The following is a 26,749-nucleotide window of genomic DNA, read 5'->3' on the forward strand; positions in this document are numbered from 1 at the left end:
GCAGGTATTGGTTGCAGATAGCTTCCTGGTTAGGGGTGGGATTCTGTGTCCACTTTCCTTTCTTAGTAATGGAACCCTGTCTGGCTTGAATTTGTTCAAGTATTGGGCATGCTACTACAGTCTCTGTGAATCATATATCAGTCCTATTGTGCCTGGAAGACAGTTTCCTTGGAATCATTCATAACCTCTGGCTTTGACAGTCTCTGCCTTCTATAGATCCCTGGGACTTGAGGGGAGGGGTTTGATGATGACATCATATTTATGACTGACTGCTCCAAAGACTTGCACTTTCTTCATATTGTCCAGTTGTGGGTCTCTGTGTTAATGCCCATCTACTGCAAGAAGCTTCTCTGATGAGGGTTGGGCAAAGCACTGATCTGTGGGTATAGCTGCATATGTTTAGGAATCATCTTATTGCTATGTTCCTTTAGCAAAATAATAGTAATGAAAATTTTTTTAGGCCCATGACCTATATAATTTCAGGTTCTTGGCCCCTTTAGCTGTATTGGGTTTTACCTCATGGACTGGGCCTTAAATCCAATGAGAAGGCTGTTGGTTACTACCATAATATTTGCACCCGATTTCACCAGCATCTCTTGCAAGTGGGTCAGTTGTGGGTTTTAGGGTTTGTAGCTAGGTTAATATATTATTTTTTTCCTCCTGTAGTGTACAGAGTAACTTCTGGTACTGTGAACATAAGGGATGGTACTTCTAGCTGAATACTAGCTTTATTTCTCTGTGTTCAATGACATACATGTTGTGTTCAGCAATAGGGCCTTACCATCAGTTGTGGAGATCAACCACTAGCCTTGGTAATAGCCTGTAATGTTTGGGAGTTCCATGAGGATTCTAGTAACCCATCCCTGGAACAGGAGGTTTTACTTAGTGGCATGAGATGTCTAGTTGGTGCATTTTATTCCCTATTGTTTGGTCACTCCATTTAGATTCTATCCATATATGTGTATGTTTTAAGAAGCTTCCACAATGATAGTTCTTCCATATGTATTTTTTTCCAATGGGCCTTTTGTGTTAATTGTATTTCCTTCTTTACCCTTGTCTCCTACCCTCCCTAGTTAATCCTGCTTTTCTGGTTTTACCTTTATCACACCATAACATTATATTTTAATTCTCCTTCTTAGGAAGACCCTGTCCTCCCATCTGCTCCCTTACTAGATACCTGAGCTCTGTGGTTATTCAGATTGTAGCACATACATCAAAAGCTTGTAAGGTAACATCCTCATATAAGAGAAAACATACAATAATTGTCTTTTAGGGTTTGGGTCACCTCATTCAAGATGGTTGTTTTTAGCTCCATTCATTTGTCTGCAAATTTCATTTAAATATTTTTTATTCATTTTTGCATACTAACCACAGTTCTTCCTCCCTCCTTCCCAATTCACTCCTCAAAGAAAGTAAGTCTACTAAGCCTGGGATATCAAGTTGAGGCAGGAACAAGTCCCTCCCCCTGCATCAAGACTGAGCAAGGTATCCCACCATAGGGAATGAGCTTCAAAATGCCAGCTCATACACCAGGGATAAATTCTGGTCCCAATTCCAGGAGCCCCATCACACGGACCAAGCCACACAACTTTCACCCACATTCAAAGGGCCTAGTTCATTCTCATACAGAGTCCCAAGCTGTTAGTCCAAAGTTCATGAGCTCCCACTAGCTTGAGTCAGCTGTCTTTGTGGATTTCTCCATCATGATCTTGACACCCCTTGCCCATATAATCCTTCCTCCCTCTCTTCGACTGGACTTCAGGAGCTCATCTCAGTCTTTGACTGAGGATCTCTTCATCTGCTTCCATTAGTTACTGGATGAAGGTTCTATGATAACCCTTAGGGCAGTCACCAATCTAATTCTAGGAGAAGGACAGTTCAGGCACCTTCTCCACTATTGCTAGGATTCTTAGTTGGGGTCATCCTTGTGTGTCCCTGGGAACTTCCCTAGGATTTCTTCCTAACTCCATAATAGCTCTCTCTATCATTGTTCTCCCTCTCCATCTTTCCCCCAACTCAACCATCTCAATCCCTTATGTTCTCATCCCCATACCCTCCCTTCTACTCCCCTCCCAGTTTACCCAGGAGATCTTAACTATTTCCTCTTCCTGGGTCTCTCTTAGGGTCCTCCTTTATACCTAGCTTCTTTGGGGTTGTGGATTGTAGTTTATTCTTTGCTTTACATCTAATATCAACTCTTGAGTGTTTATCTTTCAGGGTCTGGGTTCCCTCACTCAGGATGATTTTTTTTCTAGTTCCATCCATTTGCCTGCAAATTTCATGATGGCATTGATCTTACTGATGAGCAATACTCCATTGTGGTGATACCTTATTTGTACAAATGCAGCCTGTCTGAAGATCAGAGGGTGGAGCTTGGAACTAGCTAACAGAAAGACAGGAAGTGAGATGACTAGGCAGAGAAAGGATTAGAGGCAGGAGGGAAGCAGGAACTCACTCTCTTTTCAGCTAGGAAGTTGGTGAGGAAGGTGTGGCTGTGCCTTGCTTTCCTTCATCTCTCTAATCTTTCAGCTTTTGCCCCTGTATCTGACTCTGGGCTTTTATTATTAAGACCTATTAGGACTCTTGTTACACTCCATTGTGTAAATGTACCGCATTTTCTTTATCCATTCTTTAGTACAGGGGCATCTAGGTTGTTCACAGGTTCTGGGTATTATGAATAATACGGCAGTAAACATAGTTGAGCAAATGGTATGACTGAGCATCCTTTGGGTATAAAACCAAGAGTGGTATTGCTGGGTTTTGAGGTAGAGTGATTCTCAATTTTTCAGAGAAACCACCATACTGAATTCCAGAGTGGTTGTACACGTTTGTGCTCCCACCAGCAATGGAGGAGTGTTCCCTTACTCCACATCCTCTCCACCATGAGCTGTCATTAGTGTTTTTGATCTTATCATTCTGACAGGTGTAAGATGGTATCTGAGTTGTTTTGATATGACTTCTCTGATGACTAAGGATGTTGAATAATTCCTTAAATGATTCCAGCCATTTGAAATCCTTCTGTTGAGAATTCTCATTTGCTTATGTATATCAGATTTTCGTCATCTGTCAGTTGATGGATATGTAGGCTGTTTCCAGTTTCTGGCTATTATGAATAGAGTATGCCCTCATGATGTTCTGGATTTCCTTGGTTTCTGTTATAATACCCTCTTTTCATTTCTAATTTTATTAATCTGGATCTTCTCTCTCTTTTGGTTAACTTAGCTAATGATTTGCCAATCTTGCTGATTTTCACAAAGAACCAATTCTCCATTTCTTTTGTTTGGTTTGTTTTTGCTTATTTGTTTCTATCTTATTGATTTCAGCCCTGAGCCCTATTCCATCTACTCTTTGGGGGGTATTATTTCTTGTTGTTGTTCTAGAGCCTCAGGTGTGTCATTTAGTGGCTAGTATTAAATCTCTCTAGTTTTTTATGTAGGCTTTTAGTGGTGTGAACTTGCCTCTTAGAACTGCCTTCATCGTCTTTCATATGATTGGGTATGTTGGGTTTCTATTTTCACTTAGTCCTAAAAGGGTTTTAATTTTCTTCTTGATTTCTGTCTTGACCCAATTTTCCTTCAAAAGTGAGTTTGCATACTTTGTGTCTCTTTTGTTGTTGTTATTCATCTTTAATTTATGGTGGTCAGAAAGGATGCTGAGTGTTGTTTCGATTTTCTTATATGTTGATACTTTTTTGCACCTAAATAGGTGGTCAACTTTGGAGAAAGTTCCATGAGCTACTGAAAAGAAACTATATTCTTTTGAGTTAGGTGGAAAGTTCCCTATTATGTCTCTGTTAGGTCCATTTATGCCATTATTTAACTCTGGTATTTCTGGATTTAGTTTCTTTCTGGATGAGCTGTCCACTGGTGAGAGTGGAGTATTAAAGTCTCTTACCATTACTATGTGAGGAGCAATACATGGTTTTAGCTATAGTATTGTTTCTTTTATAGTCTTGGCTGTCCTTATGTCATGAACATAAATGTTTGAAATTGCAATATCCTTTGGTAAATTTTAAAAATGAATATGTAGTGTCTGTCCCTATCTCTTCTGAGTAATTTTGGTTTGATATATATTTTGCCAGATGTAAAATGGGGATAACTGCTTGCCTCTTGGGTCCTTTTGCTTGGAATTCCATTTTGCATTCTTTTAACTGAAGGTAATGTACATCCTTGATGGTGAAGTAGTGTCTTTCTTTGAACAGCAAAAAGATGGATCCTGTTTCCTAATACAATCTGTTAGTATGTCTCTCTTTATTGGTAGAATTGAGACCATTAATACTGAGATATCAGTGAGCTGTACATTATTAATTTCTGTTATTTCATTGTTATTGTATGGATTTCCCCCTCCTCTTTTGATATAGTGTTCTGGGATTATTTGTTCCTTGTATCCTCTTGGGTGTACTTAACTTCTTCAGAACAAAATTTCCATCTGTGACTTCTGTAGAGATGGATTTGTAGACAAATCATGCTTAAATTTGCTTTTTAATCATAATATATTTTTCTTTCTTCATCTGTTGTGAATGACAGTTTTGCTGGGAGTTTGTAGAGATCTATCTAGGACATTCTGGCATTCAGAGTTTCCATTGAAAAGTCAGGTGTTATTCTAATGTGACTGCCTTCATATGTAATTTGGTCTTTCTCATTTTCACAATATCCTTTCTTTGTTTTGAACATTTAGTATTTAGCTGGTATGTGTTGTAGGGAATACTTTTTCTCATCCTACTTGATGTTCATTTGTACACTGATAGACTTTTCTTTCTTTGATTGGAGAAACTTATTTTCAAAACTATATTCTGTGCCTTTGACCTATGTTTCTTCTCTTTCTTCTATTCTATTATGCATAGTTTGGTCTTTTTTTTTATAGTGTCCAAGGTTTCCTGAATGTTTAGTGTCTGGATTTCTTTTTAGATTTAACATTTGCTTTGAATGAGATATCTTTTTCTTCTGCCTTTTCTCTGGGACCTGAAAATCTCTCTTCCATGCCTTGTAATGTATTGATGGGCTTATCTCTGAGGTTTTATTTGACCTTCTAAGATTTTCATTTCCATTTTTATTTCAGTTTGGGTTTTCTTTAGTGATTCTATTTCTTTATTAAATATACTTTCATGTCTTGAAATGTTTTCATTATTTCATTCAGCATTTTGTGTTTTCATGATCTTCATTAAGACATTGAATATTGTTTTTGAACATATGTGTAATTATTATTTTAAAGTCTTATGCTTCAACCACATTGATTTTTCTCTTAGCCTATTGCAATAGAGATGCTATCTTATTGAAGAGGCATACTGTCTTGGTTGTTCATGTTTGTATTTGTGTGTGTGTGTGTGTGTGTGTGTGTGTGTGTGTGTGTGTGTGCTGGGATCTAATCAGCTAGAGTTTATAATGGTTGAGGTGTTTCATGATGTAGGTATCTGGTCTTGTCTTTGTTGGGTGGGTGTTCTGTTCTTTGGTTGTCATAGCCTACTTCAGATCTTGGATAAATGTGATGGCTGGCTGTCGGTACCTGGTAGAGAGTGTCTCTTTAGGTCTGTAGATGACACAAAGGAATGGAGATGGGCTAGAAGTCAAGGTTGAGAGGGGTAGCACAAAAGAATTCATGGGATCCTGGGTCCTCACCAAAAAAGAGGCAGAGTCCCCAGGGAATGGAAGTGGATGGGGAGGTGAGGCTCATGGAGAGTACAGCAGGATTAAAATAAAGTCTGCGAACACTGGGATAAAGTAGCTGGTGATTTTTTCAATAGAGGACTTGTTAACAATGTCTTGGACCTTAACAATGATTTAAAAAAACACCTCATCCTTGATTAAAAGTACTATTTAACAGGCTTAAATAAAACAGTCTTTGTTACTGATCAAAGAGCTTAGATCTCATCTTTATTCCAAAGGTGACATGCTACTCTTGTAGACCACACAAAGCATTTGAGCAATAACTAGATTTCAATGTTTTGTCCTTTTATTCACCCAGATGATATGAAAATAAACAAACAAGTAATTGAAAAGAACTGGCCACAAGTTTTAGAGGATGGAGAAACTGGAAAGAGAGTGAAGGTAGTGAGCACATCTAAAAGGGTAGACTCTAAGTTAGGGCCTTGAGGGTATGACCTAGGGAATGTCAGTGTTCCCTGCAGGTTGGAGCTTTCTGGAAGCAGCTTGTGGCATCAGATGGAAAAACTTGACTTAGGATGTATTTGTAATTCCTTCAGAGGAGTCAGCGTTTCCAGGCCCTATAGGAACCAAGGAGATTCTGCATTGAGCTGAGCCATAGGATGTAAACCACACTGAGCAGGATGCTGGCTCCCCTCAAGTGTGTAATGTGTGGGGACATTGTAAGTGGACCTCCTTCTAGCCTGTTATGCAGACTTTATGTCTAATGGGTTTTCTTAAATGCATCACATATGGGTGAGTTTATTCTGGAAATTTAGAAATTGGGATCTTTAAAAAAATGACTCCAAAGAAAATAGGAAATATTTAAGATATTTTGAAATGAGCTTCTCGTAAACATTTGATTTTGAAAAAATATTATCACTTGACTCAAGCTATACTTTATTATGCAAATCAAATGGAAATTGTAGTGATTATCCTGAGTTTGTGCTACATTAATTTAGCTATCTCATGCACCAAATTATTGCCAATCTCTCTCTCTCTCTCTCTCTCTCTCTCTCTCTCTATATATATATATATATATATATATTATAAAAGATTTTTGAACATATGAAAGTACTTTTATGAATTATGCTTATAACAGGTTATAAAGTGATTTTTCACATTAAGATAGTTTAGGATTATATTTGGCTATGAGCATCCATCCCGAAATCAACAAAGACTGTTCACATAAGATTTTATTTTCTCATGTAAAAAGTCTGGGGATAGCAGACCAGAACTAGTATGGAAGTTTCACAGATGGTCCCAAGAAATCTTTCCTCATAGCTTTCTTCTCTGCCATTTCTTGGTTAAGATCCAGAATGGCTGCTGGATACCAATTACAAAGCTTACCTTCTGTGTAGTGGGAAGAGGAATATGAAAAAATTGTCCCAAGAAGCTGTATAAATGACTTCCACTAATGCTCTATGGTGTAATGTATAAGCTGTATAAATGTGGCAGGAGGCTAGAACATATAGTCCATAACTCCATGAGTCCAGCTGAAATGTGAGATTCTACTGTTGAAGAGGAAGAAGCAAGACCTAATATCAGTGGGTAGCATTTGCCTTACTTAGACAGGAGCTTTGAGTAGGCTCTGGGGCTAGACAAGTTCTTTATCTCTTTGTCAACCACTTGCTATACTCTAACTCTGGTGTGGAGACTTGAAACTTCACATGCCTGGAAACACCTTTGCTTCATATAGCCTTCAGAGGGTTGGGAAGTTAATTTTTAAAACCTTATACTTTCACATAAAATGATGGCTTCTAACTCATCCCTAAGAGTCATTTAAATATTTATTCTTTTTGTTACAATGTACAAGGCCCAAGCTAGGTTTCTTTGTTCCTGGTTTGTGAGCAGGAAAATCCAAGCAAACAAGCAAACAAACAAAAAACAAGATAATGGCATATGGATCAGAGGAGGAAAAGTTATGTTGGGGAGGCCATGTGATTCAATAGGTTGTGGTCTTCTGAGATCAGTGGTCAGAGAAGCCAAGAATCTGAAAGCCATGACTTAGATCAGGGGACCATAACCAGAGATACTGGTTAAAATTGCCTTGAGCAGAGCCTGTGCTAACCAAAATGTACTGAAGCCTTTGACTATAGCTATGATAATCTTGTGATCAAAGATTCAGGTTTCTTAAGATTGGTCCCCCAAAACACACTTTTTAAAAAAAAAATGTTATAAACAATCTTGTGGTATTTTGTTTATGAGCTAGCAAAGATTGCCTCAAGATCACAGTGCAAAGTTAGTCACACTAGTCAAAGATACTGGCCAGTCATTGGTGGCATATCCTTTTAATTCCAGCAGCCACACTAGTTAGCAATAGAGGCCGTTGGTGGTGGTGTACACATTTAATACCAGGACTAGAGAGGAATATAAGATGTGAGGAGACAGGAGTCAGTCAGTCTGCAGTCATGTTGAGGACAGTATTGCCCCAGCCTTGGTAGAGGTAAGAACTCTCCAGTGGTTGGCTACTTTGCTTTTCTGTTCTTCAGCTTGAACCCAGATATCTGTCTCTGGGTTTTTATTATTGTGCTACACAAATTCTTTGGGGTATGATGCATTCTGGAGTTTGACTGGTTGTCTTGGGAAATCTAATCTTCTGGGTTAGAAGATACCATATTTTCTTGCTGATAAATTCTGCTTCTTTGTTGGGGGCCTTCAGAGTCCTGATCATCTAAGCTTCTATGCTAACAATACTGAATTCTTAGCTTACTGCAGTCTTCCAGCTCTTAGGAAGAATTTTTCATTCCTAAGGTCCTCTAGATGCTACTCACCATGCTTCTGCACATGGTCTAAGTATATCATAATTTTCAGATGATCCTTCATAGTAATAATTGATTGATGACCCAGTGAATTATCCTTCGGTAGGGAATGGACAATATGGAACATTGTGGCAATGATATTTGAAGACCTTGAAAGCCTTTAGGGTTTTCTAGGGAAGTTAAAAAAAATTACCAATCCTGAAAGAGTTAAAAGGGGGAAACTGGGAAGAGTTAGTACCTAGTTGAATGAGCACTTCCCATTTTATGGGAGAAATGAATTGATTATTATTTCCCAACAACAAACAGGAATTGCTATTTTCAGGTATTTACAATGGAGTAGTGGCAATGAGCTGTTTTGTTTTTGTTTTTTAAATGTTTGAAATGAGAACTGGAGTCAGTAATTAAAATCAGAATATGCCTTAGTAGGGAAATATTCTAGTGCCTGACCTTGCTGATGATTAATTAATTTTTTCTTGTATGTGGCTTCTATTTCTCCAGAGGTTGATATCAGAAACCCGTGAACAGATGTCCCAGGCTTTTAAACAAAGACTTGGTGCAAAATAAGAAAAAGGCCTTAATAAATGAGGAGACAACATGCCCTGGGATTTTGGAAAGGTATTCGTTTTCTCTTCTTTTGCTTGTAGAACCCACAAATTTCAGGAAGGGTTTATATTCACTGGAAAGACTAGGTCATAAATTTTCTGCTTTCTGTTTATTCTCTACCTTGTTTGCAAAAGGATTCTTCACCCACCATCATTTACCAATGAAGGTTTTACTTATTCAAGGTTCAACTAAAACTCACATTTTATTGACATATTATTCAGGCTCAGGGTGCCTACTCTTTGGGCTTGAGCCTCACTTGTAGAATTTTCAGAGTTATTTGGCATCTATGGTCTTGTTTGTACCTGTGTACAATGCGAGTTATTTAAATGCTTACTTCAGAGGATTGTTCTGAAGTTTGGAAGAAAGTATGACCTATGCCTAGAAATACTGCTTGCCAGTCAGAATTAGGTAAGTTGTCATTGATTCAAGATGAGTTGCTCTGCTGTTCTTGTAGTTTGTGTATTTTTAAGTCTGATTCATGGGGATTACAGGTATTTCTTTGTGTGTATTTCTCCAGAAAGAAACAGAGTCCTTGAAGGTAACAGCTATGTGTAGCCACACCTGCTGTCCTACATCAGCCAGAACACCCCTCCAGAGAAGTACATAGAGTAGCCTTTGTTTTATTCTGTAATTATTGGAAAGTGCATTTCAAAGTAATGACAAATATTAAAATCTCTTGGCTTATTTTTAGTTTTCAAAGTATATAAATACCACAAACTTTAAAAATAATTCTAAAAGTCATTGACTCCAAATTAGTTCTAAATGGCTTTGAAATGTCAAATGTGGAAGTCTGATGTGTTTCTTAAGACACTGTCTTGCTTACAGGGATCCTGGTTTGCCTCCCACAGGCTTTCGGGATGTTTTTATGGGATCCCCACCAGATCAGAGAAAACCGTAAGTTGTCCTTAAACTGCTGCTGATTGTACAAAATATTGATTCAACAGCTTTACTTACTGGGGTCAGTTTTTCAAGGTCACCAGAATGTCCTTTACATGATGTTTTACTTTCTTTTAACAGCAGACGTCTGTCCATAAAGAGGCACAACATCAACTAACAGTAATGACAACAGTAACAATTATGACCACAGCAAATAAAACAGCACTTACATTTGAATTCTTCCACTCTCTAACATTCACTTGCAATCTTTAAATGATGGCAGAATGGCCCATGCTTGTATTGACAACATTTGGGATGCTGCAGTGCACGTGTTGTGAGTTCCAGGTCAGCTTGGATTACATAGTGAGACTTTTCTCTGAAACAGTCAAAACAAGCATGCCTTGCAAAAAACAAAACAACAAAACAAAATGCAAAGCTGTTGTAGGAACTCTTTCAGTCAATAGTCTTTAAGGTGCCAGCCCCTTGCGGCTAAGTGTGGACTTGGAGCAGGCGCTCTTGGGTGATGGTCAAAAGTGGATGGTAGTATCCAGCAGCTAAGGGCGGAAGACCTCAGTGCTACTCTACCTTGCTTTGTTATTTGTGGGTGATTCCCCAATAAATACCTGACTTTCCTTTATCTGGGCTTTCATGAACTCTATTACTATTGTCAATAACATGTTAGTGTCCAACATGGGTCCCAAATCCATGACCCTGAGTCTCTACCAAATGAGCAAGCAGGCAAGGGGCAGGGTTCAGAGGCTATTGGCTAAAGAATTCCGGCAATACAAAGCTGATGAAATCATCTGTGGCATGTGTAAGAATCAGGTCACCTTCGCACACCCTTCTAGCTGAGGTAATAAAAAGATGATCTGTGTTGCTGTTGCAGCTCTTACACTATGAGCATGTGTCCTTTTCATAGATTGCTAAATGTCATGCTTTGCTAACTTTTATGCAATCTGTCAGTCTCATTAAAAACGCTTCCTAAATGTAGAGCTGGGGAGGTGTCTTCTTTTCAAGTTCAAGAGAGCTATTTGTGCCTTTGGAAGGAAAGAAATCAGGCATTAAGGAAGTTTCATTCAGGCAAGAGTTAGAGTAATTGGTGGTTAAATTCAAGGTACCTGAACCACAAGTAGATAATAAATAAGATGTCCTTAAGCAGACACACTCAAAATAAGGTTGTGTGTTGATCAGTTGGTCAAATGTAACCAGAGGTTTATAGGGACTTCATTCACACCTGCAATCTTGACAGTTGTGAGGCTGAGGCAAGAGGATTGCGTGTTTGACACCATCAGGGCTACACAAGGCTCTTTCTCTAACAAAATGGGATTAAAACAAAACCAAAACACACACAGGAGCGCTAGAGGCTTGCAGGGACCTGGCCTCGAATTTTCCTTTTGTGATGGTTCTGTATTTGCTAATTCGGTGTTTGGGTGTTTGTGGCAGTATCCTAGAGCATGCAGTGAACAGTGAGAATTGACTGTTCAGCAAGCAAGACATGGATATTTTTATGGGTAAAGAAATGTTTTTATTTGAGGTTATTGAAAAGTTTCTTAATTCCAATAAACCTCTCCACTGACACAACAATCCAAATCAGACCAAATCAAACTGAATTAGAAAAAGTCTACATTTAATGGATCCAATGCTCCCAGATGATTTTCCAGGCTCTCAGAGAGGAGATGGGAAAGAGAGACCAGAAAACCCTGTTTTCTGGGGACAGTTTATATTCCCTGTGAGAATGATCTTGAACATATCTGGGAGAGAGGTCATCATTTGGTGGGCTTTCTGAGATGAGGCAGGGTTTGGAGAGAGATAGGACAGGAGCCTTTGGTGAAACTTCCACAAGAACATTCCAGACTCTTTGCATATATGGTTGCCAGGGGTGGGGTGAAGCTTCCGCTAGAACAGTTAAAATCATGATGAGATTCTAAGTGTCCTGGTACGTATTGCAGGACTCACCATGGTAACTGATGTGGGCCTTGTGTCCACTCTGCTGGGTGCTTTACTCTATAAACTTGCTTGAAGTCGGGAACATTTGGAGATTTATTTCTCCTCTTCTGTTCTCCAGTCTGCAAATCCTTTTTTTGGAGATGGAGTTGCTTGTCTGGGTCATCTGATTTCTTGGCCTTTTCTCTCTCTCTCTTTGTTTTGTTTCATAACACCTTCTTTCCTTTCTTTTGAATTCACCTTTTATTATTTAAGTTCACACCCACAGGATTTTTTTTCTTCTGCGCCTGGAGTATTATTAATAACTGTTTTTCTTGGTTTTCTTCCTTTCTTTCTCCAAGATGCTTTCTTTTTCTTTCTTTTTTTTTTTCTTTCTTTCTTTTTTTTTTTTTTTAAACTTGTGAGTTTTCTGTTATCCTGGTAATGGGTCTTTGGTCATTTATAGACATGATCAGTGGTGGGACTCAAAGCCCTCGAGACTTGTGAGACTTTCTGACATGGGGCTTCACAGGAGGGGACTATGCAGATCATTCTTTCAAAGCAGCATCATCGGGGTCAGATCTCTGGTGGAGGCTCCCAATCTTGAGGTTCCTAGTCTTTCAGGTGATAGGTGAAAGACCTTTGTCCTTGAAGCAAGGGTAATCACGCTGGGACATCAATTCTAAGTCTGCTTTTTAGAGTCACAGGATTATGTTGTTGACAAAGGACTCTCTTTTACCCTTTCCAGTGAGTGTTGAGGAGGGATGAGGCAGTTACCCTCTAGTGACTTGGGAGAGAGACTATTGAGGTAAATAAGGATCAGGATAAACAAATAGGCCGAATAGATGTTTACTGCAATAAGAGACTGCGATTAAATTATGCCATTGAGCAAATATTTCTTCCCAACTCCTTTTACTAACTTCAGATTAACTTTTCCAAGCCAGGTTCCTCTTCTTTTGAGCATTCAAATTTTGTTTCTCCTGTTCCTTCTGCTCTCTGTGTTCTTGTGGGCTCTAATTTCTAAAATATTCTAAAAATAAAATGTTTAAAGTATTTTTTAATTTTTTTTGAGGTTATAATGTAATTACATCATTTCCCCTTCCCTTTCCTCCCTCCAGACCCTCCAATATATCCCTTCTTTCTCCTTTTCAAATTCATAACCTTTTTTTTATTAATTTCTGTAGTGTGTATACATATATGTATATGCATACACATGTGTATATATACATTTGTATATGTAATACACATATATTTATGTATTTAGGCATACATATTTAGGAAGTTTTAATGGGGCCTTTGAGGAAGCGGGATTGATGTGCATGTCTTTTCCTGAAGACCTTCTTACACTGTGTCCCCATTCCCATGCCTCGGTTAGGTCCCTCCTTTTGGAAATTCATAGCACTCGAAACTTCTTTTGTCTAAGCATCATTCATCTTTGTAATGATTTCGGCCCCCAACTTTCTGAGTTCCTTGCTCTGAAGGGCAAGGCAGCCACATCTCCATTCCCTTGGGTGGTGGGATGTGGAGAGTCTAATATGCTGTAGCTGTAGCTGTAGCATAGTTATGTTTTCAGAAAATTGTTTATTTCTAATGTTCAACAGCAAATTATGAGGAAAAAGGAATGCCAAATTCCTATCTTATTTGATTCAGGGATTCAAGGCTGTAAATACAAATGTTTTTAATTTTAGTGAATGCTTTTGAAGACAAGTCTTTTAGAAATCATCACTTACTAGTTTGAATTGCAAGAATTACTTGTTTGTGTAATTTGATTTGTGAGTACGAGCAAGGAAATAAACATATGTGCAACCCAGTCCCTCTTCAATTGATTCCTTATGTAATTCTTCCTCTCAATGAACGTATATTAATTACAGGATGGCACACAGTAGAATCCTGTGGTAGTTTGAAAACTACTCTCTTGAATATTAAAATTTCTTTTGCTGTTTGCTAGCTGTACAGCTGTGGAAGTTAAATGTCAACTTTAAAAGGCAATGAATAAGAATGAGTTTGCTCAATGGACCAAAATAATGTGCCCCAGCTTATGAAAGTGAAGCTGTATTCATAATGTAAATTTAAACTCCATGTTACCACTTAAGGAAAAAAAATTAGAAAGTGGATAGAGCCTTACTGTTTGGGATCATTGTTACCTTAATTTCTCGATAACACCATTTATGTTGTAATGGTGTTGGATTGTCTACTTCATTTTCTTATAACTCAACCCAGGGCTGCTGTATCACTTTGTACCAATATGAAGGAAACACTATTTATTCATCAACTGGTAACAGCTCAGTGAGACACTGAAGAGCAACTACAGTATTTCATTCCACCGTCTTGACACTACTGACTTTAACTAGGGAAAGAGGCTCCATAATAAGGTCTTCTTTACAAGCCATGGACTAAGGAAAAGGGGGAAATTGTACTTGAGAAATGTGGAGGCTAGTCTTGATTGATCAATTTGATGGCATCTGGAATCAACTAAAACAAACTGCTGGGCGCTCATGTGAGAGATTTCCTTGATCAGATTATTTAAAACAGGAAGATACATACTAAATTGTGAATAGCACCTGCCACTGGCTGCCCTTCATTGATGAGAGAACAGTATCTTTGGGGTTCCAATGTAGACCAAAACTGAGTATCCCTCTAGGAATCCTCAAGCTCTTCAGCTCCATACTGGGGCCATTGTGACATCCAGCTTCACATACTGAGCAACTACCCAATTCTTGCCCTCTCCAGTGTGAGTCAGCCATTGTTGAACTACCCAGATCACATCCTGTAAAACAATCTAATAATTCACCCTTTAGTATACATATTCATTCTGTCAGTTCCCTTAGAGGACCCTGAGTACAAGAAAGCAGCTAGATAGAAATTAAAATTTATATATAAGGGATAAACCTGAAGTGACATTTGTAGACTTGAAGGCTGAATTAGCTGGTATTTCCCTTGAGATACAGCTATACTTTTTCTTATCAGCCAGTTTCCCAGGCATTGTCCATGGTTGGTGATAGGAGCTTTGAAAATCAAGGATGCTCAAAACTCTCTTAGAAACCAACAGTGCTGTTTTGCTTTTGGTCATTGGGACATCTTACTTTTACTCCATGTATACAGACAGACAAGATGAAGACAATGGTGGGAGGCACAGTTCCTTAAGAACATAGGGGAAGAGAATGAGAGCGTGTATCTACCACATATGCTAATTAAGTTTTTCTTTGCCTTTCCACCTTATTCTCAAGCCTCTAAAGTAAGTTGAACTTAATTTAGAAGTACTGTTTATGAGGCATGGGGAACTAACTTACGTGTAAGTGGGTCCTTGACTGTTTGATTACCTAACACAAACTCTATTTATGTGAAGGTCTTAGTTATCAGAGGTGTGTGTGTATGTGTGTGTTTACATACATATACATATCTACATACACAATACTATGTATGATCTTGTGATGAGATGCCATAGGAGAAATCAGGGCTGCCTGCCTACTGCCTGCAGTCCTCCCTCCCTCCCTCCCTCCCTCCCTCCCTCCCTTCCTCCCTTCCTCCCTCCTTCCCTCCTTTCCTCTCTTCCTCCCTCTCTCCCTTCCTTCCTCCCTTTTACATAGGAGTTCTCCCTATGCTATTTGTAGCATGGGACGCATGTCCACAGGAACTGGTATTAACTTGAGAGAAACCCAGCACTCAGCACCCAATGCTGAGTGGAGAAATGCCCAAGGAAGATTTTGCACAAGGTCAGCTCTGAGTCCTATATTGTGTCATTGTTATCAAATTCCATTGCCTCCCATGGTGGTGACTAGTGCATATTTGTTGACATTTTATAACAAATGTGTCTTGTTTTCAGAATACAGATGAAAAAGAAAATTAACAGTGTATTGGTCACCAGGTAGCTTTTGACACCAAATGAGAAACAGTACAGTTTGGGAAAATAGGGAATCTGGGACCTCTGGGCCTGCACAGAACCGACTAGGTGACCTTGCTCTTAGCTAATAATCCTCCCTGGTTTCCATCTGGAACACTAGGGGTTGAACCAAATGATCTGTAACATCCTTTTTCCTGTGTTAATTAATGGCTACACAGGGCAAGGTATCTAAATAGGCAAATTAAATGAGACCAAGAGGTAATTGAGGCAGTCAAGTGTCCATTGTTGGCAGAGAGCTCCTTTCTACATGTGTGAAGTGGGCTCTTCACAGTAGCAGTTAGCAAGCTCGGCTTTAGTTTAACTGCTCCTAGTTCGTTCCTCTCACCGGGCCGCCAGCATTTCTAAAACCTGCCACACTCTGCAGTGGGAGAAGGGACTGCATATAAATCGCAAGGGTGTTTTCCTTCTCTTCATTTTTTTCTTTCTGCAAGTGAGGCAAAGCATTTATTTCTTCTCTACTTCCTGTGATGACTTGTCTCTTGGTGAAATACTACCTAGTTGCTGAACATATTTCTAGAAGGAAAACACTGTAAAAACAATGTGGAGTAAATAATAATCAGCTGTGACAAGGAGGGTGGGGTGGGCGAGAGGCCACAGAGTAGAAGGGGAAATAGATCTGAGCCCCAGTCTTGTCTCCAACTTCTGTAGGACTGTTCACTTTCGTGGGGTTAGGCTTCTTCTTTTGGGTAGCATCCTTGCTTCCGTTCATTGTAATCCAGCTAGGCCATGTGACAGCCAGGCTGATTCTGTCCATTTCACCCTGCCACAAGCCCAGGTGTTGGTCACTTGATCCAGACATGGACATTTGGAGAGCATGCTATGATAGGAAATGGATGCTGAGGGGAAGGGGCAATGCAGGTTTCAGTTTCAATTTGGCCACTTTGTTATCTCTGGTCATCTGGTGGGGTGATTGGACTCGGCTGGGGTTTCTGCCCCATGTGATAACAGAACCACCATGCTTTGCAAGGCGGCTCACTCCCACTCTTGGTAGTTATTCTTCTTATCGTGTAAGAACTCAGCTGGAGATGCCAATACAGTGTGCTGTCACCTCCGTGTGACTGCCCTGCACATCTTAAGTATCGCGGTATATCAGCTGGAGTCCAAGAATGAGAAAGCACTGGAAAGCCTGAATCTCATTTCTGCAATAGTGTTTGTCACAGACACCTGGACTGCCTCATTGAGCAGACCTGGAAACCCAAGAAGCCCAGCTTTGTTGATGGAATTTGAGAAGCTACTGTGTTGGAATCAGATGCAGACAACAAACAGGGAACAAAGGGCAGTGTGAATCAGCCATTGGTCGATTGCTATGTCACACCTCAAGAGCCAAGAGATACTGTATCACATACATTTTTTTAAAAATCAAATTATTGGAGTTATAGGGTGATAGCAAATGGAACAAGATATTACTAGGTGTTAAAACAACCCTTGCCAAGGCACACAACCCAAATTTGAGATCAAATCGGACTTGTACCACTCCCCAATACGGCTATAAGGAAAAGCAGGGATACATTGCATCGGGAGTAATGTGGGAGGAATAGTAGTTACTTGGCTCTGAAGTCATTTCATGAAATTCGGCCAACTAGAACTAAACTACTTATCAAAATTCTAGTTGTTCTATCATTCTTCTGAATAATAAAACATCTCAGACCATAAGTTTTGGTGTTAATACATTTTAAAAATTATATCTGTTATTTTGTGTGGTGGGTGTGCTCACATGCCATGGCATGTTTGTGGACAACTTTTGGAATTCAGTTTTCTCTTTCCATTAAGAGTATCCTGGGGATTGAACTCAATTTGTCAGACTTGTTGGCAAGTACTTTTACTTGCTGAGTCATCTCACTAATATCCAAACGTCTTAGCTCAAATCCTGGCTTATTATTAGGTACCAGCATGAGAGTTTGGACGTATTACTTTAGTCTCTGGGCTTATGTTTTACTCTATTCAGCATGTAAATGATGAAATCAATCTAGAAAACTCTTAGGAGTAATGAATTAACATATACAAAGCCACTAGAGTAGTGTTCATCCATAACTAGCTATTTGGAAGCATTTGTTTTTATTAGTTTTACTCTCATATTTACAAGTTGTTGGAGCCCAAGTCATGCTTGAATAATTAAGGGAAATACTTGTTTTGACTTACAGATAGTTCTTCCTCTGAAACAGAATGTTGCAGAAGTGAGATTCCAAACTTTCCAGTGCAGACTTTAAGAAAACTGGTGGTTTCTGCTTTCTGATTCTTGGACTCCAGCTGATAAACTGTGAAAGTTAAGATGTGCAGGGCAGTCACACGGAGGTGACAGCAGACTGTATTGGCATCTCCAGCTGAGTACTTGTATGATAAGAATAACTACCAAGAGTGGGAGTGAGCCGTCTTGCAAAGCATGGTGGTTCTGTTATCACATGGGACAGAAATCCCAGCCGAGCCCATTCACCCCACTAGATGATCAGAGATAATAAAAATTGGCCAGTTTGCACTACTGGCTTTGAATCTACAAAAATGGACAATTGAGATAATCTCCATACCTCTAGGTACCATGTTTATGTGGTTATTTCTTCCAATATTGAACATATAATTTTATACTATAGTTTGATCATTGCTAAGTAGAGATATGTGTGAGTCAAATGTTGGGGACTAATAATCTAGTAAGTCAGGTGGGAGAATCTGCAAACTGTGAAAACTGCTGAAAAAAACCACAGGAGAAAAACTCCTTGACTTTGGTCTCAATGAATATGACATAAAGCAACAGGTACCAGAGGAAACATTACATAAATGATACTTCATCAAACTAAAAAGCTTATTATTCACAACAAAATAACCAGCAAGATTAAAAGGTAACCTACAGATCAGGAGAAAGTGTTTGTAAATCATATCCAAAATAAGCAATAAACCCTTTTATCACTTGAAAGTGGATCAAGAATTCCAATAGCCATTTCTCTAAAGAAGACATAAAGATAGATATCAGGTATATGAGAAAGTACTGAACGTGCCTAATCAGGGAAACAGAAATCAAACCAGGTCCTGAGGATTCAGTCAGTAAAGCACTTATGTAAGTAAGTACCTGGGTTTGATCTCCAGCACACATGTAAAAAGTTGGGCATGGTGCCATATGCTTTATAATCTCAGTGCTTAGGAGGCAGAGACAGAAAGACCTCTGGAGCTCATTGGTCACTGACAGGAGGACTTCTGTTACTCATTGGCTTAGCTAGCTGGTTTAATGGGTGAGACACTGTAGTATACACATCTAGTAGAGTGCTATTCAGTCTTAAATATGGAAGTTGTGTTTTGAAAACACAGATGAAATCAAGGAGCATCCTGTTAAGCAAACTATACACATGAAAAGTACTGCACTATCTCGTTTACATGTGGAATCTAAAAGGTTAAATTCTAAAAGGTTAAGTTGTAGTGTAGAATGGTGTTTACTAGGCACTGGGTGGGGGTTGGACTAAATGAAGCAATGTTGATCAAAGGATACAAAATTTCCAACCTGAAGAATAAATAGATTCCAGAAATTCATCGTACAGTTAGGGATTGTAGTTAATGCTTGAGGATTTATTTGTATGTGTGAAATTTGCTGAGAGGAAGTTGGTCATGAGTACAAAAACAAAAGGCAACAGTGGGAAGGTATTTGTGTGAGTTTGACTTTATTGATAAGGTCAGTGTATTTGAGGATAGCAAAATATCACACACCAGAAACATAAGCAGTCTTTGTTAAAACAGCAACCACAACACAGCCAAGAAGAGTGGTAAAGGTTTTCAAATTGTCACAGTGGGGGCATTCACACATGTCTATCACACATTTCCTTATGTCCCATGCCAGAGTTCCAGGTACAGGTGACACCTGAGCTTCCAGATCAATAGGATAAAAAGATAATGTAAGAAGAGCATATAGACCTCCACTTTCCCTATCCATGTTGGGGTGAACCTGCTGTCACAATGTAAGTTACATAGTTGTCATTTACAAAGTATTTGTAGTCACTTGAAGTGTTCAGCTGGTCTCAGTGGATAGGAACATCTTTGAGGTAGAGATATAGTTTAAACAAAGTAAGGACTTTTTAGAATTGCAGAAACCTTTGCTGCCGTCTATATTTGAGCCCGTGCTTTTAATTTACATGAATACTTTAATATGGATGCTTTATTCTTTCAAATGGATTCCAAAAATTATTAGGCTTGATGACTGTCTACTTTGCACCAGGAGAAAACTGACATTGGTAGAATGGATGCAAAAGACAGTCTCATGTGTCTGCTATCTAAGGCAGGAAACATAATCAGTTCTGCTGTATTGGTAAGACAAGGACTCAGCTAAAAGTAATAGAAGACTTAGTTAAGTTGTTCCTGGGTAATTAAAGTATACACTTGGGCACCTCAAATGAACTCTAAGAACAAGGAGTCCAAGATAGGGATGGTGCTAAGCATTGTTTTAAGGGTCCTGAGATTAGATACTTTTCATCTTTATAGTCTCAGTGTTGTTCCTAAGTTGCAAACGCAAAGCTGTTATAGAAGGGAAGAAAAGAAGAGCTGAAGAGAATCCCTCTCTAAAATCTTCATCCCACACATCATGACAGACTCTGGCAGGGTCACCTTGGCTGCAGTATTGGAGAAAAACATGAGAGAGGGGCAGGCTAGAATAGTGTTGAATAACCAACTTGCAAGGTGTTACATGTTGGGAGTGAACATAGGACACAATGGAGCAATGTCACTCAGACTAGGAAGGTTAGGAGAGGCTCCAAGATAAAAGGAACACCGGAGCTGCTAGACCAATGGGAGAAAAGGCCATTCTTCAGCAGAGGAAATGGGATATTTAGAGATAGAATGAGCAGAGCCCATCCTGGGGTGAGTCTACATTCATGACAGCTGAGCAGTGCCTGAAAGCCATGTGAAGAAATTGGGTTTGATCATGTAAATATTGAGAAAGGTTTTCAAGTACAGGGAAGACATCAGGTATTTGTTTTGGGGGAAGCACAAAACTGGTAGACAATCAACCGAGGCTGCCACCAGGAGACCGCGTGAATGTATCAAGGGAACAAAATAAGGTCCCCCTCATCGGCAATGACAGTGTGGCAGGGGAAAGAGGTGCAGCTTTTTGATGCATTGAGAAAGAAATGACATCTGCTGGATCACTGCTTAATTATGAGGGTGAGGTGGCTTCAGGTTGCTTCCTAGACTTCCTGCTGCAGAGGGGGATGGGGCCATTTGCTGAGGTAGCATCAGATGCCAGGAGACTGAGATCGGAGAGCAGAGGGATCCAGCCCTGCTTGCTAACATCAGTATCAAAGCTAGCTCCTTTCTCAAGTCTTGTCCCTTTTATCCATTCTCCATCTGAAGACTGAATACTCTTTTAGGAGTAATGAGACAATAATATCATTGCATTATACTTAGATCCTGCAACAGCTCGGTGGGGTGTGGTGACTTTCCAAAGAACAGGAAGTGACCTAGAAAACAATAGAACTTGGCTTTGATTTTGTCTGGTCCAGTAGATGACAGAGTGTTTCATCAATCAGTACACTGGTTTCATGTTTCATTGTGTATTCCATACTTTGCCCTTCAGAACCTCACATGTTTTGTCTGCATTCTGTCCTTCCTAACAGTCATCTGAAGTCATTTGGGTGAGGTTGTTCTTAACTGTGTAGAGGAAGAAATTAAAGCATGGGAATAAGAAACCTGATTCCCCATTAATTAATCCACTTATCTATTGCATAAATATTTGTGGAATAAATATTAATGGGAGTTGTTAAGATCCAGAGTGCTTAAGTGACTGTCTGAATGTTCCAGAATGACTGAAGGGTAAATCAGAAAGGAGAAAAATCTTGGTCCCATCACTATGTTCCTGATAGGAGGGGAGAATGCTTATAAAGACTCTAGGGATTTTTAGCCAGTACTGGTCTTGGATCAGGATTAACAGTAGATTCAAATTGCCCTACAGTTCATCTTTGCTCTCCATCACATACTCATTAACCTTTTAGGAGGTAGTTTCTAAAACTCTGACTGGATTCTGAGCTATTGAACAGCTACTGAATTCCATCTGACTTAATCAAAAGGTAGGTGCAGGAAGAAATGACAAGACCATTCAAACCAGTTTAATATATGTTTGACAGGGAAAGTCTATGTCTCATGTCTCAGACTACTCTGTAATTTATCATGCTGCCAAGGTGCTCTTGTCTCTCTGATCCTCCTGCCCCTGCCTCCCAAGTCTAGGATTACATACTTGTACCATTGAGTCTAGACTGACATGAAATGTAAAAGAAAATGATGGTTAAGAATGGGATGTGCAAAAAGTTTCCCTTTTCACCCATAATATGGAGATCTGTGGCTGTCAGTGGCTAGACTTGTCTTAGTAATAGGTACTTCTATGGTTGCCAGAGAAGAGATTAATTTGAAATGAATTATTTGTTTCTTTGAGTCACTCATATTTAGAAGACACCATTTGATATGGTAAATGTATTCTATACTTGTTCTACCTCCTTGGAAAGGAGGTTAAAAAATAGTTCCCCTTTCCTCAGACCAAATAGAAAAGCAATTAAACTGTAAAGTTTTTTGCAAACTAGAAGAACTCTGTGGGTTGGGGTGCATCATCTTCTCACCCATTCACATTTCACCTTGTGTTAATGCACATGTAGATATTTTAACTAATGTCATGGTTCTAATGATAAATATCAGACTTGCTCATCTCAGAAAGTATCGTTAGTTATTCTCTGCACCTGTTAAAGGTCAATGAAAGTATGTGTGGCAAATTGTGGGTGTACTGGATGAAAGCCAGTTGTCCACCTTCCAGACAACCTGACAACATAGCATTGTCCCCTTGGATGTACCAGCATCTGGTCTTCAGTTTTACATTTCCAGAGGGGGCTGTTTTTATCTGTGCTTCAGCATTTATCTGACTCATGGAGACTGACTTGAGCTCAACCCCCCCCCCCTCTCTCTGTCTCTCTCTCTCTCACACACACACACATACACACTAACACACTCACACACTAACATACACACACTAACACACACCCCACATCCTGAATTCTAACTAGTTGATTTGTAATGAGTAATAAAAATGTCAAGCACACCAGACAGCCAAATGAAAGCATTCTCCCTCTTTGGAAACCATATGGGAAGCCAGCTTTTGATTAGAATGTTTGGACTCAGAGCAAGGGGAACTGGTGACTTGAATACAGCAATTAATGGCCACAGACTCTGCAATGGGACTCTTGCAGTGGTAGGCAACAGAGACACAAGGTCATCTTAGCCAAAGAATAAGTTTGTTTAAAAAAAAAAAAAAGAAAGACCCCAATGACACAAGTGGAAAGTCTGTGGGGGAGCCTGCAGTCAGGACTCCAGTCCTGCAGCATTGTCTTCCGTGAGGTACAGACAGGACATTCTGTGACTCCTATCACAAAAGAGTGATTGGATTTTTTCTATCAGTCTCTACTAAGGGAAATCCAAAGGACATCCCTAATAGTGTGAACATGGGTCTGGCTTTAGACCTATCAGCTCTGGATAGGGAAGAGAGACAGAGCAGATCCATGAGGCACAAGCTTGTCCCCAGTGGTTCCCAATTATAACCTCAAGTCACTGTAGGTTGCCATTGAGTCTGAGTAGAATACTGACACTGAGATCCTCCAGTTCTACTCTAGACCTGACAGATATTCCTATAACCTCAGGTTCCTAGACATTGGTAAGGACCAAGAGCATATGAATACTCATTCTTTCACACCTTTGTAAACATTATAAAGTTTTCAAAGCAGCAATCTAAGGGCAATGCATTATTTTTCAGTCTACGTTTCACCCATTACTGGATTTATGACTAAATTGGTTGTCTAAAAGCAATGAGCCTTACTGATTTCTTTTGCAAATTACCTGAATGTTGCCCAGGTCAATATTCCTTTGAGATTCTTCTTCTTCTTCTTTTTTTTTTAACCACTGCTTTACAAGAGTTTAAAATCTGTTATTGATTCTGTCTTAGTAAAATGTATGCAAATATCGTCTATAACTTTCCTTGTAACTTTATGTAGGGTATTGTTTGGCCAGTAGAAGTAAAGACATATGAAATATCATACCTACATTGCCACTCTTTGTTAGAAAAGGGTAAACTACATCATATAATAATCTTGTATCTAACAACCTTCTTGGGACTAGCTTTGTACATTTTGTGGATTATCTTGGATTTTTTAATCTTTTTAGCTTTGGGAAATACAAGTTTGCATCCCAACTCAATCACTGTAGGACACCCATTCTTTGTTTTATTATCTGGGCTTTACAGTATATCTTAGAAATACCCATGCATTGCTTGTAACATAAGGCTAGCTGGTTGTTGCAGCACCCTATTGATCACTGTTTTGTCATTAAACCTTTCCTATCATAGCCGCACAGCCATGCGTAAGCAGCTTGATTTCTGAGCTCTGGAGTCTATCCTGCTGGCTTATTTGTATACTCCTGAAGCAACAGCACTGTCTAAATTACTGTGACTCCATAGCGCTCCTTTGTACCTTGATGGAGTGAGTTTCACCAGTTCATTCTTCTTTTCCAAATCGTCATCATTCCATTTGGCATTTTATGGAATTCCATGTCTATTAGAATAATTTTTTGACAAGTTCCATGAAATACCTTGTGTTTTGTTTCATGACATTTAATTAGTTAGATGAAATGATCATCATTAGTGATTCACATCATTCACAAGTAACCAACAAAATGTATGTTTCCGTTGGTGTACTATTATATAGCTTTGGTTATATGTATTCTAGGACATTTAGAGAATGTGCTAGAATTGTGAGAGCTTTCCACTTATATGTTGCCCTCTTTGCTAGTACAAGGGTAAACTACTTCGTATAATGATCTTGTATCTGACAACTATTTGGGGACTTGCTTAGTACATTTTGTGTATTCTCTTGGATTTTTTTAATCTTTTCAACCTTGGGAAGTAAAAATTTGCACCCCCCTCAGTGATTGTAGGGCACTTGTTTTCTGTTTCATTTCCTAGTCTCCACAGTGAGTCTTTAAACAGAAAGGCTGATGGGGGACTCAGTCAGGGGTTGGGAGCATTTCCGGAAGAAAAGATATTCATGAGCTTAATTTTGATTCTCACTGTTTTCATCCTACTAGTGTTACCTATTTCCGCTTCTTTTAATTATGTTGGATTTTCCTGGACTAGAGGCAATCACAAGTAATCCCATCCAGTTAATCCTACTGAGGGAAGGGGAAGTGTGGGACGTTTGCTCATTATCTTAATTCAAGAGTACCATCTTTTGTTAGACCACTGAAGCATTGTTAGACCATTGACATTGGGGGTGGAGTGAGAAGTGGAAGGCCTGCTGATGCTGTGATGTTCTTACAGGACCAGCAGCCTTCATTTCTGGTGTTTAGTTTCTCAACGTTTTTAACTCTCTTGGTTGCCTCACTTAGTTTCAGAAACAGTGCCTTCCCAGAACTGTCATTTTGGTCATTCCTGCTTGAAATCTGTGGTTCAAATACTCTGATCTCAATATCTCCCCTATCAGGGTAGGATGTTGTTTCTGGAGGTGATGTCCATGGTGCTCTGTGTAGCCATAGGCAGTTGTTACCTTCCGTCCTCCTGCGATCCCTGTCCACACTCTGGTCCAGTGTGGGTTTTGATCTAGCTGTGTGGACAGGATTGTTAAAACCTATCCGAACACAAGTTGAAAGCTATTGAGTCAAAATCAATATTATTACAAATGTAAAGATTCCATCTGGCTTTTGTTTACAATTCTAGACTCAGAAAATACCTCATCCTATGAAATAAAATAGAGTGTTCTGATGAACTGAGTGGACAGGTTGTTTTGATAGAGATTAAGGAAGAAAGCAGAAACAAAGGAATTGGCTGTTTCAGAGTTTTTTCCTTGTAAATGGGATGGGTCCTCCAACTCCTTGAAATATCACATCAACAATTTAGTTGGGGCTAGATGGCATGGAATTTATCATGACCAGTTCCATTTTGATTTGATCTGTTGGTTCTGGTGCTTATGAATTTATTTCAAGTAGTATTTTCCACGCTGTTCTCCCTTTCCACTATGTTCTACTTAAGTACAAGTATGTAATTTAATTCTCTTTATTGTTGACCCATATTTGTTTGAGGTTTTGGAGGATACAGGTAAATTTAGGATTAAGAAACCAATAATGAAAGGATGTTTTACAGTCCTCCTCTGTAACTGTAGACTAATAATTTATTGTTGGGGATTCTGCTTTTTATTCTACATTATATATATTATATATTTAGATTCTTATACATATTATTGGTGAGTTGCTTTTTTAATTATGTGTAATGGTCTCTATGAGTAGTGGGTTTTTTAAAAAATGTCTTTTACATATGCTACTCCCAGAAGAAAATAGCTCTTAACTGATATGAGTATGTGTTTTTGCATATTTTCACTTTCAAGATATTTTTGAAAATAATTTTAAGTATTAAGGCATACAGATGGGCCTTTAAGAAGTTCTGTGATATGCAATTTAAGCCCAAAAAGGTATTAAAGCCTTCTCTTTTATAGAGATTGCTGTTTTCCTACTCCTTTAATTCTCTTCCTTCTTCCCTTCCGTCCTCCCTCCCTCTCTTCTTCCCTCCCTCCCTTCCTTCCTTCCTTCCTATTTCATTTACTGTTAAAAAGTTAAAAAGTTGAACAACCAATTCATTTTATAATTTTTATTTCTACTTGGACAATTTCATTCATGTGTACAATTTATCTTAATCACATCCAACCTCCTCACTAGTTGGATCCCCTGCTTTCCCTTCTACCTTCATTTTGTCTCCTGCATCTCCTCCCTATTACTCCTTAGCCTTCTTCTATTTCTATAGCAACCCACTGACCACTGAGTTTGGTTCGTGCTGACTGTATACTCATTATTGTGGGACTGTCCAACACAACCATAAAGAATAATGCTGGTTTCCCTCTCCCAGCAGTCCCAGAGCCAGTAGCTCTTCTCCCATTCACTTTGCAATGTTGACTGACTTGTTCTTGTGCAAGGCTCATGCTAGTAATCACAGCTGCTGACACTCATAAGTACAGTGACTATGTCATGTCCAGAAGGTAGCATTAAACAGAGCTCCCCAT

General features: G+C 39.1%; 1 pseudogene; it reads left to right on the top strand.

The window, feature by feature from the left end:
• The first annotated feature begins 8,899 nt into the window (after positions 1-8,899).
• LOC127213710 (cilia- and flagella-associated protein 95-like) overlaps positions 8,900-26,749 on the top strand; it is a 34,559-nt pseudogene continuing 16,709 nt past the window's right edge.

The sequence above is a fragment of the Phodopus roborovskii genome, unplaced genomic scaffold (assembly GCF_943737965.1).
Source record: "Phodopus roborovskii unplaced genomic scaffold, PHOROB, whole genome shotgun sequence".
Taxonomy (NCBI): domain Eukaryota; kingdom Metazoa; phylum Chordata; class Mammalia; order Rodentia; family Cricetidae; genus Phodopus; species Phodopus roborovskii.